The sequence below is a fragment of the Narcine bancroftii genome, chromosome 4, assembly GCF_036971445.1.
Source record: "Narcine bancroftii isolate sNarBan1 chromosome 4, sNarBan1.hap1, whole genome shotgun sequence".
NCBI lineage: Eukaryota > Metazoa > Chordata > Chondrichthyes > Torpediniformes > Narcinidae > Narcine > Narcine bancroftii.
The window spans coordinates 98,178,467-98,200,025 of NC_091472.1; the positions used below are offsets into that span (position 1 = coordinate 98,178,467).

Sequence of the window (21,559 nt, forward strand, 5' to 3'; positions counted from 1 at the left end):
AATTATCTTTGCATCATTCTTGGCCACTGGGAGGTGCCGGAGGATTGGAGAATGGCAAATAAAGTCCCCTTGTTTAAAAAAATGATAGGGAGAATCCTGGAAATTATAGACAGTGAGTCTTAGATCAGTGATCGTCAAGCTATTGGAAAGAATAAGGTCAAGGTTTACATACATTTAGAAAAGTAATCTTCTTGGGGATAGTCAGCTTCACAAGCCTAATTGAGTTTTTGAAGTAGATAACAAAATAAATTGATGATGGTATGGTGTATATGGATTTTAGTAAGGCATTTGACAAGGTCTCCCATGGGAGACTCATTCAAAGTCATGAGGCATAGGATCCATGGAATTTTGGCTGTGTGGATTCAGAATTGGCTTGCTTGTAGAAAGAGGAGAGTAGTAGTGGATGAATTCTGCCTGGAGGTCAGTGACTAGAGGTCAGTGGCTAGTGGAGTTCAGCAGGGATCTGTTCTTTGCAATTTTTAATAAATGACATAGATGAAGAAATAGAGGGATGTGTCAGAAAGCTTGCAAATAATATTAAGGTTAGAGGAGTTGTGGATAGTGCTGAAGGTTGTTGTAGGTTACAACAGGATGTAGATAGGATGCAGAATTGGGTAGAAAAGTGGCAGGTGGAGCTCAGTCCTGATAAGCTTGAACAGATGCATTTTGGAAGGTCATACTTGAAGGCAGAGTACATGGTTAATAGAGGATAGTTAACAGTATGGAAGAATGGGGGGACCTTGGGGTCCAAATCTATAGATCTCTCAAGGTTGCTGCGCAGGTTGATAGGATAGTGAAGAAGGCCTACAGTACAATGGAGTTCAGGAGTCATGAGTTAATGCTACAGCTCTATAAATCTCTGGTTAGACCACACTTGAATATTGTGTTCAGTTTTGGTCTCCTCATTTCAGGAAGGATGAGGAAGCTATGGAGAGGGTGCAGAGGAGATTTACCAGGGTGCTGCCTGGATTAGAAAATAAGTCTTATGAGGCAAGGTTCACAGAGCCAATGCTTTTCTCTTTGGAGAGAAGAAGGATGAGAGGTGACTTAATAGTAGTTCATAAGATTATGAGAAGCATAGATAAGGTAGGCAGCCAGCATCTTTTGTCTGGGGCCGGAGTAGCAAATACTAGAAGACATCTATACAAACTGAAGAGAGAACAGCTTAGAGGCGACATCAGGGGTACATTTTTTTACACATAGGGTTGTGGGTGCCTGGAAGTACATTGCTGGAGTGGTGGTGGAGGCTGGAACAATGAGAGCATTCAAGGGATTCTTAGACAGACAGATGAGAGTCTGTTGGAAGAAAAATAGAGGGTTATGAGGTAGGGAGGGATTAGTTTATTTTTGGTAGATTTATACTGTATATAGGTCAGCACAACATCATGGGCTGTTGTTTGCTGTACTGTTCTATTCTAACATGGTTTAACGTAAACCCACCCAGTGAATTGCAGAAATCTGGGAAGTGTTGTCAACCAGACAATCTCAGAATACAGGTACATAGTACCTTGAAAGTGGTGTCACAAGTAGAAAGGGTGATCAAAAAGGCTTTCAGCAGATTGGTTTCATCAATCAAGTTACAAAGTATAAAAATTGGCAGGTCATGTGGCAGTTGTGTAAGACATTGGTGAGGCCCTATTTGAAATAATGTGTTCCATTTTGGACACCATGCTTCACAGAAGAGGATGTCAAGCTGGAGAAGGTGCAGAGAAGATTTATGAGGATGTTGCCAAAATTCACAGGCCTAAGTTAAACAGGCTAGCACTTTTTCCCCTTGGTGAGCAGGAGGCTGAAGAGGGATCTCATTGAGGTATACAAAATTACCAGAGGGATAGATCAGGTAAATGCAGAGTCTTTTATCCAGTGGGCATAGGTGAGGGTGAGAGATTTAATAGGAAACTGAGAGCTTAACTTCTTTACACAGAGAGTAGTGGGTGTATGGAATTAGCTGCCAGAGGAGGTGCTTGAGGCTGGTCCTATTGCAATGTTTAAGCAAACATTGGATGAATAAATGGAGAGAATAGGTTTAGGGGGATAAGGCCAAATGCAGGCAGCTGAGACCAGTATGGGTGGGCCATTGTGGTTAGCATTGGCAAGTTGGGCTGAAGGGCCTGTTTCCACTCTTGGTGACTCTGATGCTCCTGTAGGCTGAAAGAGGGTGAGAAGATCATAGCTGGAGATGGTGTAGATAGGAAAGAATTATTGAAATCTCAAATCTCAATAGAGAGAGTAACAACTGTATTCTTGGAAATGTGAGATACAAACTGGCATAGTTGTTTATCTGGAAGTGTTGAGCATGGTGTTGAGACCCACAGGCTGTGATGTGTCTTAATAGAAGATGAGGTTCTATTCCCTGAGTTTGCATTGAGCGACCCTTTCCATTTGGAATAATCAAATTGAAGGAGAGGGAAAATGTGTTTTCAGACCTAATCATCTCTGCACTGGTGATACCAAACATGTTTGACTCTTTAACAGAACGCTGCCATTCAAATCTCAAGGATGGCCCTGAGCTTCCAGTTAAATCTCTATTCCACTTTCTGTCTTTATCTCCTATATTTCTTCAGCATAGCCCAACATAAAACTGAGAAACACTGCCTCATCTTCTGAGGGAGTACATTCAACTTTAATTCAACAGTTTCAGGTAATCTACCCCTGTCATGTTGGGAGGAGTATCAAGTTCAGTGGGTTTACAGAGAGATGAATCTGGACACAAGTGTTACAATCAGATGCAACTTTAATTAACACAAGGAATCAAACGGGAGAATGTTAAAGAGTCTTGATTACTATTTCATTTAGGTAATGATATAGACATTCACCTTGGTCCTAGGTTGGACTCCGACAATAGTGAACCTATACTCAACATGCTCATGCACTTGAGTACACACACCCGCTTCCCTGTACCAACAGCGGTGTGGCTTTCTGAAAGTATTGATGTATCGCAATACTACGGCTCAGTTTCAGTGTAGTGCACACCTTACCCGTAACACTTCCAATGATGTCCACAGTAGTGAGCTTGCATGGAGTGATGTATAGGGCTTGGACCCAAGGTAGAGAGAAAGAATGTCCTGTGTGTTGGTGTTATATAAAATACTCCTTATTCTTCTGGCCAATAATGACCCAAGGTCATTTAAATTAGCCAATGGCAACATGTGCATTAATTGGTGGGCATAGTCCAACCTTGATTGACAGGTGTTGCAACTTCCAAATGTTCCAGGCAGGCAGAGAGGCCACGTTTCCTTCACACACAACAGCCCCACATACCAAGTCCTGCCTTGGTGTTTTTTTAATCTCTGTTTTGGTAGTTCAGATTTGAATTTTTGTCCTTTTATTGACCTTTCTTCCAGCATGTCTTTTGTAACACATTACTCTTATACCATCATCACCACTTAAGTCACTCAGTCACAGATTTCTTCCTGTTTTCTCCTCCCCTCCCCAGTTTCTGTCATTTTAAACTTTTTATTTCTAAATTTTCCCAGTTGATTGAAGGTCATTGACTTGAAGCTTCATTATTATTCCTGTAATGACAAACCCAGGACAAATAAAAAGGAGTACAGTGCTTTGCAGAGAGGAAGGAGTGAGCATGCAAGTCCTCAATATTGTTTCTGGAACCTATAAAGTGTCATGATATCAGGTCAGACATAGGAAAGAACATCTCATTACTACCCACTCCTCTGCTTCAGTGCTCTTCCTCAATAAGCAACAATTGGAAGGACACTCAAAGTGGTAAGGACACAAAATGTATACTGGGTGGGATGTTTCAATGTCCACCATCAAATTGGATTGATAGCACCATCACAGACCCAGCTCACTGGTACTGAAGGACATAGCTGCCAGACTACGTATGTGTTTATTACTGAGTGCAACAACACAAGGGATAGGCAGTTCATGATAGAATAAGCAGTCGTGAACAAGGCCATCCTTCATCTTACTATGTGGCACAAAAGCTAAGCATGACAGTGTCAAAACAGAAAATCAACAGCTGTGACCCATCAGCAGGAGAAATGTCCACCAGAAAATCTATGACCCATGATTCACGGCATTGCTTACTTGGGCAGGGGTGGCCAACCTTTTAATTTTTAAAATTTAGACAAACTGCACGGTAACAGGCCATTTTGACCAACGAGTACGTACCAGGGTGTAGATTAATTGGGAGGCACGGATTAGTGGATCGAAATGGCCTGTTACCATGCAGTTTGTCTAAGTTAAAAAATTTTAAGGTTGCCATCCCTGATCTAGGGGATCAATTGTGGTTCAATGAGGTGTGCAGAAGTATATGCTAGGAGCAGCACCAGGCATTGATGAGGTGCCAGCCTATTGAAGCTGCAACATAAGACTACATGTAGGACAAACAAGATCAGCATGCTACAGATGGACCCAAGTCATCTCATGACCAATGCATCATATCAGATTTCTATGGCCCTGCCACAGTTAAACAGTCAATGGGAGGAAAAACACAAAAATGCAGGAGGAACTCACAGCATACATAGGAGGTTAAGATATATAATCGACTCTTTGGGCCTTCCATGGGGACTGATCCCTCATGCACTCCTCCCTTCCCACCACTTGCACCCACACGTCCTCTGTTACCACTATTCAGTGCCCAAAGTAAAGCAACACTTCACATGTGAATCTGCAGGGGTGATCTACTGCTCCTGTTGTGGTCTCCTCTAAATTGAAGAGACTGGACACAGACTGGGAAATCGCTTTATTAAGCATCTTATCTCTGTCTGCCACAATTACAAGATCTCCCAGTAGCCACCTATTTCAGTTCTCTGCCCCATTTCCTTACTGACGTGTCTGTCCATGGTCTCATGCATTGCCAGACTGAGAACACCTGCAAATTGGAGGAACAACACCTCATATTCCAGCTTGAGCCCCTCCAAATGGATGGCATTAACATCAATGTCTCTCTCTTCCCCTAGTTCTGTTTCCACAAAGCTAAAAAATAATTCCCCCCCTTCCCCCATTCATCTCTCATCTTTCCTCTCTCCTGGGTCCCCTTCATATCCAATTAGCACCTTTTGTCTGCTGGTCTGTACTCCTCAGCCTGCCCATTTTTCCTTGCCTTTTAATTCAGGTACCTGTCTGCTTCTTACCTTGAAGAAGGACACAGGCCTGAAATGTTGGTTTAACAGAATATCATTGCTTTGAGACCTGCTGAGTTCCTCCAGCATTTCTGGAATTTTTTTGTTTCAGTTAATGGAAAGAAACAACTTCAAGATCAAACCTGTTCTTACTGATGGCAGACCCAGCTTGTGAGTGCTAAAGAAAGCTGAAGCATTTGCAACTATGTTTAGCTAGAAGTGCTGAATAGATTATCACCAGAATTAGATTTCTGCCAATTTTATTATCTTCCATGTCATTATTCAAATAATGGTCGGGGGTTCTTGGATACAGCAATAGCTAAGGGAACAGACATCTTGGTTGTATTCCAGAACTAGCTGCACCTTTACCTAAGCTGTTCCTGTGTATTTATGACACTGGCATGTACTCAAAAAGGCAGAAAATTGTGCAAATGACTCCTGTTCACCAAGACAAATCTAGCTTGATGAATTGCCACCTAATCAATCTAATCTCAGTCATTAACAAATTAGGAGGTGTGGCCATGCTAACAACCTAGCCAGACATAGGTTGGAAGAGCTCTCTATGAAGATTAATTAAAAGACTGATTTTAAAGTCATCAAAACAATTTTTTGTGCTAAAAACAAAAGATTGATGGGTAAGAAGAACAAGAACCAGAAAAATAGAACTGAAGAAGCTCAAAAGACACCGAGATCATCGACAGAAAGTCCACAAGTGAATGGTGAATCAGGTGCAGCCACAATGTCAGGACGAACCCAAGGAAATGGGGGAAATCTATACAGGATTTCCAAAAAAAAATTGTAGAATCTACGGAGGTTCTGAGTGAACAATTTTCCAGGGTGGAAAATGTACTAAGAGAGGTGGCAGAAAAAGTAAAAGTGATGGCGATTAAAGACCTGAAATATTTGAGTGGGCCAGGTTGACGATGACCTGAGAATGACTCGGGAACAATTAAAAACCCTGGAGGAAAATACAAAGAAGTGGAAATCAAACAACTGCTGCTAGACAAAAACAACCACATGGAAAACTTCAGAAAAAGAAATAATGTCCGAATTGTGGGCTGAGGGAAGGAACTGGAGGGAATGATCCAGTGAATTTCTTAGAAGAGTGGATCCCACAGGCATTGGGAGTGGGAAAATTCAAGGAAAAACTACTTATAGAGAGAGACCATTTGGATCTTGTCCCCAGGACAACGGATGACCAAAAACCACAACTGGTCCTGGTGAGGTACCGAGATCAGGAGGGAACATTAAAAGTATCAGTGGAGCATGCAAGGGAAAGCAATGGCCCAGTCGAGAAGGAAGGAGGAAAGGTACGTACAAATCAGCAAAAGGGTCTAATGATAGTGGAATATGTACAAGTATGAATAGAACATTAAAATGTATCAGTTATAATATTTGCATTAAACAGACCCATAAAGAGGAAGAGTTTTGGCACCCTTTAAAAAAAATTATAGGCAGATATAGATTTTCTACAGGAAATGCACCTTACAAAATTGGAACACAATAAGTTAAAAGGGGACTCATTGAGCAAGTCATATCCTCCTCTTTTAATGCTAAAGAAAGGAGGGTAGCAATTTTAATAAATAAAAATATACTGGTATTGGTCACAAACATGCATTGACATACCAGGAAGGTTTGCAATGGCACATTGTCAGATATATGCAGAATACTGGATGCTTATGAATACTTATGCTCCAAATTTTGATGTTGCATCCTTTATACAAAATGTCTTCTTATAAACAGTAGAGGGTATCAAAAATTTACTGACTGGAGAAGATTTTAATTTTTGCTTGGATCCCATCCTTGATAAATCAGCAAGGACATTGATAAAGGCAAAAGCTGTGTAAGTCACTAATCTTTTATGAAAAATTTAAACCTGGAGACAGTCACACCCCATGACGAGAGACTATTCATTCAACTCAAAGGTTAATAACTACTATACAAGAAGAGATTTGTTTTTAATGTCTGCATAATTGAAAAAGAGTGGTTGAAACAGAATATCTAGCCAGATTATTCTGACCATGCTCCTCTGACTTTAATGATAACAATGCCCAAGAAGCAAGAAAGTGTATACTAATCGCATCTTAATCATACACTGTTGAGAAGGATAGATTTATGTAATTTTACTAAAGAAAAACTAGAATTATTTTGTGGAAAATAGTTTCCTAATATGGCATACATTAAAAGCTTATTTGAGGGGACAGATAATTTCATATTTAAAAAAAAGGAATTTATCACAGAGGTCAAGGCCTTGAGAAAGAAATAACAGAATTGGAAAAAGAATGGGTTCGAAAGAAAAATACAAAACTTCGGTAAATTTAAAAAAAAAATTGAAATACAATACTTTACAAACAAGGAATAGAAAAAAACTATTTTAAAGTCAAAACAGAAGTGCTATGAATTGGGAGAAAGAGCACAAATTTTTGTCATGGAAATTAAAGGCAGAGGTGACATCAAGGATGATAAACACAATTCAAATGGAGCCTGACAAATTAACATATAATCAGCAGGAAATCAATGATACTTTCAAGCAATACTATACAAAACTGTATAAATTAGACTTGATGGGGGATTCTACTGTCACTGATAAATTTCTCTCAGTGATTGAACTGCCAAAATTGGAAGATAGAGATCAGATGGAATTAGATGGCCCCTTTACTAGAAAAGAGATTGAAAAATCCTTGAATACTCTACAGGCAAATAAGTCACCAGGAGAAGATGGTTTCCCACTCAAGTTCTATAGACAATTTAAAGATCTTTTGATGCCTCTCATTATTGACATATTGGACCAGGCAGTTAAAATTAAGACTCTTCCAAAATCCCTTTCAACAGCTATTATTATGGTACCTCAAAAAAAACACACCAGCTAAAACAGTCTTCATAGAGACCCATTTCCTTGTTAAATGCAGATTATAAAATTTTAGCAAAAGTGTTGGCTAGTAGACATGGGGAATATCTACCTAAACTGAAAAATTCAGACCAGGTGAGCTTCATTTATATATTTTTTAAAAAGACACTCTACAGATAATTTGAGCAGACTATTTAATATAATTCATTTGGTTAAATCTAAAGAAAATCCAAGTATAACTGTATCATGAGATGCAGAAAGGGCATTTGAGTGACTAGAGTGGCCATTCTTATTCAAAAATTTGGAATGGGCTGATTGGATAAAAACCCTTTATCATAAAATTATAACTTATGGCCAAATGTCATCGATGTTTCCTTTGAGTGGATCCAGCTGATAGGGTGTCCACTGTCTCAGGCCTCTTTGTTTGATGATTGAGTCATTAGCAGAAATTATAAGGAAAGATCTGGATATAAAAGGAATTCATAATTGGCCAGGAAGAGCATAAATTAATTTATTTGCAGATTAGATGCTGATATAGTTATCAGACCCACCTGAGTTTTTTTTAAACCAAACTATAGACCACACTGGAATTTCAGGTAACAAAATAAATTTGTAAAAAAATTATATTATGCCATTAACAAATTTTGACTGTGAAAAATATAAAAAAGGAAGCCGGTTTAAATGGAAACTGGATAGAATTAAATAATTAGGAATAATGGTGGACAATAACTTACAAAATTTGTACAAACTTAACTATCTCCCACTGCTTGGAAAGTTGGAAGAAGATTTACAAAGATGGAAAGACCTACCTATTACTTTAATTGGAAGGGTTAATTGTGTGAAAATAAAAGTGATACCAAGACTGCAATACCTCTTTCAATCATTGCCGATTTCTTTGCCTAAGAATTTTTTTAAGATACTTAATGGACATAAGACAATTTCTTTGGAATAATAAAATGCCTAGGATCACCATGGAGAAACTGATGTGGGAATATAAATTGGGAGGATTAAGATTACTGGACTTTTAAAAATATTATTTAGCAGCCCAGGCAAGGTTCCTCTCTTCCTTTTTCGAAGAAAAGAACTCTCCCTCATGGATCCAAATGGGACTACATACAATGAGAAAGGGTGCAGTGAAGGATTTCATTTAAAAATGGAATGTCAAATTATTAACAAAAAAAAAACAGATAACCCAATTCTAATGCATATTATTAAAATTTGGCATGAGATCAATGAGAGTATTTGGGCAGAAAAAAAGTGGGATATCACCAAAAGTACCATTGTGCCAGAATGAACTATTGCCCATGAACTTGGGCAATAGAATTTTAAATATTAGGCATGAGAAAGGAATTAAACATTGAAGGTTGCTATGAAGAAGGTTACTTATGTCCTTTAAACAACTAAAACACAAATATAATTTGTCAAATGCAACCACCTTCTGCTATCTTCAATTGAAGTCCTTCTTACAAGAGAGATGGGGTCTCAAAATGGCCCTGCCCTCAAGTAATGAAGTGGAGGGGATGCTTCAACTGGGAAAATACACCTAAATTTATAACTAGGATGTATTCTGCTCTCTAAGCCAGAAGTGTTAAGCTAGGTGTACAAAAGTCAAGGGAGAGGTGGGAGTCAGATCTAGGTGTTACAATACCAGAGGAATCTGACTGGTGTCTGGACAGTATGACAATGATTAATGTGAGATATGGACTGGTTCATATAATTTCTACATCAATTATCTCTAATGCCACAAAAACTACATAAATCAAAATCTAAAATATCTGAAATGTGCTTTAGATGTGGTGTCGAAATTGGAATCTTTAGTTCTGGCATGATATTGCTGAAACACTAACAAGAATAACAGGAGTGACCTTCACATACGACCCAGAGCTATACCTTCTGGGCAACCTTATGGATGTGAGCCACAAATTGACTAAATTTTAAATCTGTTTTGTTAAGGTAGCCTTGCCTGTGGCCAAGAAGTGTTTAGCAATCACTTGGAAGTCCAACTCTCCCCTACTTATTGATCGAATGGGCCAGGGAGATGTGTAGTTGCTTAACTTTAAAAATAAATATGACATTTTCATTCAGATATAGCAGCCGTACTTAGATTATGTAGGGGTCAAATTGTAAAGTTGACCCTTCAATGTATGAAAGATGTGATACCCCATGAAAAAAGGGCTCTGATGGTGCACAAAGTTATATCCTTATATTTATGGGTGGGGGTGGGGGGAGAGGAATTTTTTTTCTTTTGTTTGTAAACATTTAATGTATATTTAAAATGAATAAAAGTTTAAAGAATGTATGAAAGTATGGAAAAAATGAAAACAAAAATATTTTTTAAAAATCATTAACAAATTGAAGGAAGATGTTGTTTAAAGTGCTGTCAAGCAGTAATTACAGCACAATTATCTTCCTGGCTAAGGTTGGGTTTTGCCAGGATCACTCAGCTCCAGGCCTCATCATGAACGTGGACCATAGGCTTAAATAACTTCATGATAATGAAATCCCTTGATTTCAAGGCTGCTTTTGGCTGAATGAGACTCCAAGAAATACTGGTAAAATTGAACTACTTGGGCATTGGGAAAACTCTCCACTTGTTCGAATCGCACCTGTTGGTGATCAAACCATACCATCTCCCAAACATCACTAATGGTAAATGGATCGTCACCTGATCCATTCCACTATCTAGACGGCACAACCATGACTGGATGAGTGCAGCTCTAATAATTCTCATAATTATTAATAATTCTCATGAAGCTCATTACCTTCTACGATCCAGCAGCTTGGCTGCCTGATACCTGATCTACTACCCTTTGTATCCATTTTCTCTACCAATGTGACTGAAGTGTATGTGATGTATAAAATCCATTGCGGAGTGCTCCAACAGGACTTGCCAAAACCGGTGGTCTCTACTATCAAGAAAGACAAACCAGCAAGTACATGGGCCATCACCATCTGCAGCTTGCCTTCCCAGTCACGCACCTTCCAGACTGTTCATCACTACTGAGCAGAATCCTTACACTGCCTATCTGACAACACAAGTGCCTGTTCCCCTTAAATACAAATAATTCTAAAGGGATGGTAATGCTTTGCAATAAACTAGTATTGTGTTGATATCTCCACCCATTCTCAGAGGAGTCTGAGCTTGATCCTGTCCAAGTAAAAACATACTTCTGGCACAAATCTTTCAAATTCAATTTTCTCTTTTGGTCTGATGTATGAAATACTTTTTGGTGTTAGTATTTTCAGATCTTTGCTGCAATTGTGGTAAAGATGTTGAAATTACTGAGAATCAAAGCATTCCACTTATTAGCTTCTCAGTTTTTTAAATCAACGGTGACATTCCAAAAACAGAGTTGATTGTGCAGGCACTTGAGCTACTTTGACACAGCACAAGGAATCCTTTAACATTCTTAAAACAATGAGTTTTCTTTCTTTATTTGAATTATCAATTGGATAAGACATTGTGCATCCAGGAAATCATTATAGATCTGCCTGACGAACCCTGACTTTGTATTAACTGATCCATCTCCATGTTTAATCAAGCTGAATTACACTTTTATGGTATTTTTTTTACTGAATCACAGAATTTTACTGTACAGAAGGAGGCTGTTTTGGTTATTAAGTCAGTTCAAGCTCTGTGCCCTCTCCAAATAGCTTTTAAAATTGTTTCCTTTCAGATACTTATCAAGTTCCCTTTTGAATGTTACAATTAAATCTGTCTCTTTTACTAATCCTAACAGAACATTCAGACCCAAGTTAGTCACTGTCAAAAAGATGTACTCTCATATCACCTTTGGCTCTTCTGACAATCAATTTCATTCAATGATCCCTGGTTATTGTTCTCAATCTACACCATCTACACTCTATAAATTCCTCTATGAGATTCTATTGCAACCTCCTTTGATCCAAGATAAATAACCATAGCTTAGTCAGTCTGTAAACTTACATTCCTTCATTCCTGAACAGTCATGATAAATCTCTGCATCCTTTCCAAACCATTTGTATCCTCCTTAAAGTACCTGAACCAAACCAAATTCATTGTAGCAAAAGGTTAAATTTCAGTCTGCAAGTAAGTGTTTGCTGGAGTTCCGCAGGTATCAGTACAAGGACCAACTCATTGTTTCCTGGAGAAAACTTCAGCTTCTCCAGATTAACCTTCTAGCTGATATATCTAATCAAGCCATTGCTTCGATGCCAGGCACTGAAATAATAAAATGAGATAGATGCAATAAGAAGATGAACAACAGGAAACACTAACATGATATTGTACAGACTTGTGACGACCCACAATTGCGGAGATCGGGCCGGCACATCGCGTGGCAGCAGACGCAGATAGAGATTGCTAAAGCGACTCCCAGGACAATGAACCAGCGGGGTAGAAGCTGGGGCACCATCAGACCGACAGCCCTAAAATGGTGTTGGTCAAACTGCCCAGCTAACTCAGCAGAAACAGGCTGGGGAAGAAGGGAATTCATATGCATGGATGTTCCCGCCGGCTATTGTTATTCATATGGATGCCTCAGTCAATCAGCAAAAATGGCGGGAACTTGAACAGTATAAGAGCAGCCTTTCCAGCCCTAATAAAGGAGTGAGCTTAACCTGCCACACTGTGGGTGGGTGTTTCTTTGTAGTGGTCGGCTACAGACTGTCCTTTTCTGCCTGGGATTAAATCATTCACACCTTCCTAGTCATGAGTAGCCCCACACTCCTCATTTATTTTCTATTACTAACCTTCACATCCATCAGGACCAAATTAGAAAATTAACATTTCAATTCAATTTTAGAAATTTGCTCCTTTCACGTTGGACAGTAAAATAAACTGATCCCGAGTGCCCATATTCCCTGCGTTTAAGTACTCCCAGTCTCCCATCGTGAATTTCCTCAAGGCTGCAGCATTAGTGATGGAAGTCTGCTGAACCTTATGGAAGGAACTACAGATGCTCTTGAAGAACAAACCCATGAAAACTTGAGCCCCGCGATTTTGGCTTCAGACCACCCTATCACAGCTTAGCAAAGGTATGAGAAAAAGTGGAAGTGGAAGCAGAAATGGTGCTACTCTGTTCCATGGATCGATAGACATACTCCCTGAGTGGTAGTTTGATTGTGTTATCAGCAAAGGTAAATAAAAGCTTCACCTACTTAGGCAGCTGAAGTCTGAAAGGTAGTTACTGTTATTGAAAATATTTGTTCCCATTGTCAGTATCCACTCACTAGCCTGTTGATGCAATGAAGAGAGCCTTTTCTGAAGATTAAAGTTACTGAAACCCACTTTGTCTGCTATACATTAGAGTTATAGAGCACAGACACTGACTTTGCACCAATCATCAATCATCCATTCACACCAATCCCACACTAATCTCATTTTATTTTCCCTACATTTCCATTAAAAAAAAGATTCTACCCCTCACCTACACCACACAGACAACTTACAGCCACCAATTAACTTACCAGCCTGCCACCTTTGGGATGTGGGAGGAAACCAGAGGACTCTGATCCTGTTGCAGTCACAGAGGGAGCATGCAAACTCCATACAGATAGCAGTGGATGATCAGGGTTGAATTCAAGTCACTGGATCTGTCAAGAGGTGGCTCTACGTCAAACTGTGCCATTGTGCGGCTCTCTACTGCTGATTCCGTTCAGCTGGGAGGAGAGAGCATGAAAAATTAAGAGCTAAAAAATTTTCTCAGTTTTGACACTCATTGTTGATGCAGAATTTGTGAAGGCAGCAGATTGTACAATGAAAGGTGCTTGTGAAAAAGAACAAAGAGGATGCCAATAATATATTTTTATTGTTGTACCAGTAACGAGGAAATCAAATTAAGGATAGTTAATCAACACAGAAAATTATATTGCCAGAAAATAAACAGATTTTTCAAAGCCTCAGCAGAATATATGAAATAAAACAATATAGTTTGGAAATACCAGTCAGGGATAAAAGTCTAATATTTAAGGTCAATGACTTTCATCAGAACTAGGAAATGTTATGGATTAAATAAGTCTCTTCTCATGCTGCAGGGAAAGTGGGGTGGGACAAAGGAAATAAAAGATCTGTGGTCAGGTGAAGACCAGAAAAGAATGAATGACACAGTGGGGGAATGGAACAGGGAGTTCTCGGTTACTGGATGCTGCCTGAAGATAGATCTCAAGGAGGTGTTAAATGAAAGAAGGTGAACAATTATCTGATGTTATCAGATCAAAATGGAAACTACGAATGGTGGAAATGTACTTAAAGCTTAACTAACTGTAATTGTTGATTCTAATGTTGGGTGCAAAAAGCTAAGAAAGAACATAAGAAAATAGGATCTGATCTTTCAAAAATGCATCTATTTCCCCATTATATGCCTTCAAAGAACCAGCCTCCTCAACCCTCCATGGCAGGAAATTCCAGAGATTCACTCTGCACTTCAATTTTTAAGAGACCACTCTCAATCTGCTAACTCCTATTCAACCTACTCCCACCAGTGGAAACATCTCAATAATATACTCAACAGAGCAACACTCACATTCCCAGGAATTAGCCCAGTGAATTTTGTTTGCTCTGCCTCCAATGCCTGAATATCCTTTGTTAAATAAGGGGACCTTCTGTGGCCTGCAAAATTAAAACAAGACTTCTTGATTTCTAACTCAGTGCAGCCTACATGCCATTTGGCTTCCTATCCACTTGCTGCACCTGCACCCTAACTTGTCGTGATTTGTGCACAAGTACACCTCTGGATCCCTTTGCGCTTTGCTGATCTGCATTACTCACCTAATTGAAAGATTGGGTGTTGATCTTCATTGGAATGGCAAAGAAGGCCAAAGTCAGAGAGGTTAGAAAATTAGATGAAGGGAAAAGCTGGGGACATGGAGGCTGAGGGTCACTGTTGTATATCCAGCAGAGGTATTCTTTCTACATGTTGGTCACCCATAAAAAATAGTGGTTTGGGTGAAAGATGGCAGGGATTATGGTTGTTAAGAGAATAAATAACCCTTTACATAATTTCATATTTTTTTACGGATATTGCCAGTTACGCTTCATATTTTCATTTCTTATTCCATGAATAATTTGAGTATATAATGTAATTAAATGAAATACAGAATCACTTGTATCACATTCACCAAAACCTGCTATTAGATGTGAATAAGTTCCACAAGCTACATTCAGTTTCATTTTATAAACCATTATGAGCTAACACTACAAATCAATACCCTGCCTGGAGACCATTTGGTTGAGCTCATCATACTTCTTGTGAGTGACAGGCTATCAAGATCAATTACATTAAGAATACTAATTAGGCCTGATCAGGAACATGCGCTGTAGGTAATCTGTCTGATTCATACCACAACATCTTGCACTGCAATATATTTGACAGTTTTCTGATTGAAATAATTCACTCAAAATATTTATGATAATGATTTTTAGAAATAAGCAGAGAACAATACATGATAAAATAATGCTATGTAAGTAAACAATGGACATCTTGGGTTGAAATTCTTCAACAGGAATAGCAAGAAATGGGCAGATGCCTGAATAAAAGGCTCAAGGAATTGAGGAACAACACCTTGTATTCTGTCATGGCCATATCCAACCAGATGGCACCAACATTAACTCTCCAATTTCTGGAAACCCCCCCCCCCCTTGTTTTCTCAACCAACCCTCCCCCCTCCTGCCCTCATTGCACGCTTTCCTTCACTTCCCAGACTCCATTCCATCTTCTTTCCTTCTCTTCCCCTCCTCCACCCTCCACTTGCTCATTACCCACACCTTCCTCCAACTCCTCTCCCTCTCCCCCTCTCTTCCTTCCATCAGAGTGCATTTTCCCTGGCTGCTACTTTCAACCAATAGATGGCTAAGCAGAATCTTTGGCAGAGGAAGGTTATAGGTGTACCATCAAAACTATAAGATATTAGAGTGAAAGAGGATCTCAAAGGAAGCAAATGTTCATGTTTCCTTTTTGATTAATTTTATTACAAGAATAATTGTTTCAATATTTAATTGAACAGAAATCTCCATTACCAACTAAAATGCAATCTAAGTCCACATTAACATTTAATTACATAATAATAAGAATGAATTTCTTCCTTTATTGGAAAAGCTCTGCCAACTAAACTACTGTGCAACACCCAGACATTTCAGGCTATGTAAACATGTAATGATTCATGTCTGTCTGCAGTCCCCATAATGATTTGCAGAAGGTACTTGTATGTCATCTGCTGTGTGTATTAGGTTTCTTCATTAATGTGTAAATTAAACATTAGCACTGAAAAATTAACAAAGCTGTGAAAAGCAGTCAATTGACAAAGTAAAAATGCTTACTTTGTATTATTTCTGGGCAAGATAGCATGGTTTCCATTCTTGTTTTATAACCTTGTAAAAATAAGCAAAGAATGCAAAGTTAATAGTGAAATCACAAAATGAAAATAATAGAAGCAGAGGTGGATCTGCTACACTGCCAGATGATAGAGTTCTCTCAAAGTCGATCTATTCTGCCAGGCAGTCCCTTGGGATGAAGGATGGTTCACAGCCATTTAAAATTCTCTTTGAGGTGGCTGATGGGAATTACAGATTGTGAGGAGTGCACACAAACATACAATTGGGAGTAGGCCACTGGCTCCTCGACCTGGCCCTGCTATTCATAAAGTTAATGGGTCATCTGATCATAACCTCAACTGTGCATGTGCTTACTTACAATAACCTTTCACCCATAGTTTATCAAAAAATCCCACTACATCTGCCTTAAAAATGTCCAAAGATTCAGCTTCCACCATTGTTTAAAGAAGAGTTCCAATAACTCATGGCCCTCTGAGTGCAAAAAGACATTTTGCCTCATCTCAGTCTCAAATAATGTTCCATTATTTTTAAACAGTGATACCTTCGGCTAGGTTTTCCTGCCAGAGGAAATATCCTTTTCAACTCTTCCTGTCAAGACTCCTCAAATGTTTCAATAATATCTCCACTCACTCTTCCAGAGGATACAAATCTAGTTCCTTCAACCTTGTGGGGCAAGAAATGCTTAATAGGATGGGCAGATGAGGTGGTGCATTTCTTCTGCTGTTTATGCTGGACTGCTGTGTGCTTCCTGAAATCAGGGTTCACAGTGACATCCAGAATACTCCTCCATTTCGAGGGTTTATACACTACTGATTTATGGAAGTCGGTGGGAAAGTTTGGGTTTTTTTCCCCCAAAGGAGGCTTTGAGAACATCCTTGAATCTTTTTTGTGGTACACCTGATCATTTTTTTCTATGACAGAGATTTGAGTATCTCTTTCTGGCGTTTCAGAAATGTGGCCTTAATGTGAGCTGAGTGAAATTGGGGCTTCAAAGCTGGAAATATTGATGTGGGTGAAGGCAATGACATTTATCCCTGATCTTTATGAGTGTTTTCCACTCACAGTACATTCTAAAGGTGTCATTGTACATGAAGTCTTGCTCTGCAGGCACTTTTTTTTCCTCAGCTAAAGACTGTGCTAAAGACATAGCAACTTTCCAGTCTTGTGACTTTGATGTTGGAGGGCAGTGTTGTACAGTGGGATTAGGTTGATTGTGAATCTTAATTTTCTGGATGTTGAGCATAAGGTTTTAATGTTGACTTGGCTTCAAGGTGCAGAGGCATGGGAATTGTCTTGTAGTTTGATGGCTGAGATGGAGCTGCCTTCTGAAGTGGAGGTAGCTTAAGTTGTCTTGTAGATTAGCTCCAGTTCCTTAAAAAGCTTGTTAGGGGTGACACCCAGCATTGCGGCAAGAATGGTTAAGAAAATTACTCAGCTGTGCTAGATACTGAGGTTAAGTCGGTGATGAGCCTATTACATGCATGCCATCATGGAGCAAGTGTAAGACAGATAAATTCATGGGCACAGACCCTAAATTAAACCAATGGTTCTTGTGGGAACAAAAGAGATGATTGATGATGTTCCCCTCATTTTTCTTGAAGATGTCATGCAGAGAAAATTACATCCATTGAGATGGATGGAATTCTGTAATTCAGGGAATGGTTCTTTAGTGGCAAGTTGATTGAGGTGGACTGGGACAATAACATCCCATGACATATGGCTGGGAGACCTCTCTGTAATTGCCACAGTTGGATTTGCTTCCTTTCTTAAAGGATCAGTCTCTGTAATAACTTCATAACCAACAAAATGCTGAGAGAGTTGAAAAAAAACTCCTAATCAAAGACTTGTGGTTTCTGCCAGAAAAGAAATCCAGTGAGGGAAGTTATGTTTACAGACAGGCAATCCTGTAATTTCCTCATTTACCATTATTACTAATTTTAAAACCCAGCATGCCATTCCATTTTAGAATGAGATTACTTGTACAAATTCATCATTTTAATCCAAATTAAGCCGAATACCATTTTAGACTGAGGTTCAGGAGTTAAAATGAAATGAGTCCCCACCAGACTCGATAGGGGGTCATTGCCATTTTATCTCCTGTTTGGTCCAATAAGATATTTCATCAAAATAGGGCAGCATAGCGGTTATCAAAACACTATTACTGTACCAGTGATCTTGGTTCAAATCCACCACGTTTGCATGTTCTCTCTGTGACCATGTGGGTGTCCTCTGGGTGCTCTGGTTTCCTCCCTTTTTCTCAAGGCATACAGGGTTAGTAGGTTCATTGGTCACATGGGTGTATTTGTGCATCATGGGCTCCTGGGCTGGAAGAGCCTTTTACCATGCTGTATCTCTAAATTAATTTTTTTTAAATTAAATCTCCATGTTGTCATAGTACAGTATAATTGTAAGCTTGATTTTAATTTTAATAATTGCAACCCATATTTCTCAAGGATTGGGTAAAAGTGGAAGTGAAAGGGGGTTGTAAACTCAAGCTCCAATTTGAAGCAGTCAAATGATCATCAGAAGTTGATGTGCCTTTCCCACCTCCACTTCTTGGTGCAGTTTGACCCATACATCCCTCCCACAAACAGACCTCAATCTCTTTCTCCTTCCATTGCTGGAACAGCCTCACTCCCACCCCTCTCAGATCACTGATTCCCAACTTCTTGGGAAGGCTGCTACCCACTATCAAACCTAAAGCTCTTCCTCTTTGTTTGAGGATTGTCTGTCTCTCCACTCACCCTCACTCCTCAATCTCTACTTCCTCCCTCTCCCAATGATGTTACCAACACCTGAGCCATAATCTCTTGTGTTCCTGTTCTCACAGTAGCCTTTTACATCCACCCTCTCTGCCACCTAAGTCACAAATTTCTAATTTCCTGTTTCCCACATTGGCTTGACACCTCCTACCCTTCACACTCCCTAATTCCTTGTGATCTTCACCATTTCTTTTCAACTCCACACCAATTTGTCCCTCCCTTTTGGGGCAGCTTGTCTTTACCAATTCTATTCCCAAGCCTTGGTCTCCAGGTCAGTCCCACCACACACCTGCATGAGCGTGGCTAGCAGGCGTCTGAGAAACTTGAGACAATGCCTCCTGTCATTACGTTTTCCACCCACCATCAGCCAGCCTGTCATTTTGTCCAACTTCTGGCCGACATGGTGTAACACTATTGGTGGGACATCGAGCAGGCCGATGATGTCACAGGGCGGGACTTCAACATCTTGGAGAGAGAGGTTCAGGACTAGCAGGGAAAAGCCTGCGCATGTAGATATTCACTAAGTGTACTAATAAAGCAAGCTACGAATGCAACTCCAGGCTCAAGGTCATTTTTATAAATGTGTGTCTGAACCAAACACAACAGAAATCACACTTTCCAGGATTTTACCTCCCTTACCTTCATCCCATTTTATGTATATCTCAGATTCAATGTTTAGTACAGCAGAGAAAGGATTATTTCAATGTGGCAGATTAAAATCCGAAATAGAACAGTACAGCAAAGGAACAGGTAGTTAGGTGTAGGTGTATATGATGCCAACTTAGACTAAATCTTTTCTGTTTGCACATGATCCATTCCTTGTGCATCCATGTATTTAACAACCTCTTAAATTCTACTATTGTTGTTCCACATGACTTCTGACAGTCCATTCCATGCACCTACCAGTCATTGAGAAAAAACTTGTCCCACACCTATCTCTTAAATGTTTTCCTCCTCACCTTAAATTTCATCTCATACTTGACATTTTTAATCTACACAAATGATTCTGACTGTCTACCCTATTCATGCCTCCCATCATTTTATAAACATCTGTCAGGTCTTCCCTCAGCCTTCCAGGCTCCATTGGCTTTATCTTTAATAGGTCATATTAATGCTATTAAGATGATATTCTTACCTAAATTTTTGTGTTTATTTCAAGCAGTCCCCGTTTTTATTCCAAAATCCTGTTTTGATAATGTTGACTCTAAAATATCTTATATTTGGAATAAAAAGAATGCCAGATTGAGTAAATTCCATCTGCAGAAATTAAAGAAAGATGGTGGTATGGCTCTACCTAATCTTAGACTATTATTGGACAGTTAACATCTGCTTTATTATTTTATGAATCTACTATTCAGATAAATTTGAACACTCTTATTGGGTAGATTTGTTACTGATTTCCATGCAGAGGTATTCTTTATTGGTAAAACAGCTCTTCCTTTTACATTTTCTAAGATTAGTAGGCATAATCCAATACTTAAACATACATACAAATTTTGTTTCAATTTTTGAAGTTCTTTGATTTGAAAAATTTTATATTATGTAGTTCCATTTCTCTTAATTATTTTTTTACACTGTCTAGAATTGATCAAGCCTTCTCTTTTTGGAAACTTAAAGGATTTTTTTTCCCAAAATTTGTTTGTAGATAGTAGCTTAATGTCTTTTGAGCAATCATCTAATAAATATATACCCAAGTCACATTTTTTTTAGATACTTCTAAATTAGAAATTTTCTGAATTTACAGCCTAACTTTCCAACATCGTACCAACTAGATTTAGTTGATGCTTTTTTTTTCAGTTAACTCCCTCTCATAAGGGTTTAATAGGCAACATTTATAATAAGTTATTAAGATTGCAATCAAATTCTAATGACAAAATTGAAAGGGCCTGGGAAGAGGAACATCAGTTACATCTTCCAGAGGAATCATGGGAGAAGATTTTTGGATTGGTTAATACCTCCTCAATATGTGCTCGTCATCCTTTGCTTCCATTTAAAGTTGCATCGGGCTCATACGTCAAAAGACAAAATTGGCCCGTATTTTTTCTAATTTTAGTCCTATTTGTAATAGATGTAAGTCAGAAGTGGCTTCTCTATCTCATGTTTTGGTCATGTCCTATGTTGGAGCAGGGTTGGATAGATATTTTTAAGACTTTGTCAGTAATGCTGAATATTAGATTGCAACTTATCCCATTGACTGCTCTTTTTGGAATTATTATTATTCCATAAGTGGGACAAGTTCCCACTTCTACATATTGTTCGCTAGAATCTTATTTAAATGGAAAGATTCTAATCCACCTACTTTGACTCAATGGTTCTCTCAAATTGTGTCATGTTTAAGTTGAGAGAAAATTAAGAGTCGTACATTTAATACTTCTGTTAAATTTGAACAGACTAGGTGACCTTTTATAAATTATTTCCACATGACTTAGTAAAATTATTTTCCCTTCCAGACTACATTTAATTATATTTCTTTTCTTTGTTGAAGACTGGATGATTAATTTTTATTAATAAATTCTCAGGATAGGCTGTCCAGTCTTTTTTGTTTGTTTGTTTT

The 21,559-nt window shown here is 38.8% G+C and overlaps 2 long non-coding RNA genes across 7 annotated transcripts in view; one reads left to right on the plus strand and one right to left on the minus strand.

Moving 5' to 3' along the window:
- Positions 1-21,559, plus strand: part of LOC138760885 (uncharacterized) — a 216,905-nt gene that overhangs the window by 32,517 nt on the left and 162,829 nt on the right. The gene's annotated exons all lie outside the window — the stretch shown is intronic.
- Positions 2,900-16,282, minus strand: LOC138759904 (uncharacterized). The gene is made up of 3 exons (XR_011355211.1): positions 16,229-16,282; positions 13,381-13,572; positions 2,900-3,515 (listed from the first exon to the last, which is right to left on the minus strand). It is a non-coding gene; the product is annotated as an uncharacterized lncRNA (long non-coding RNA).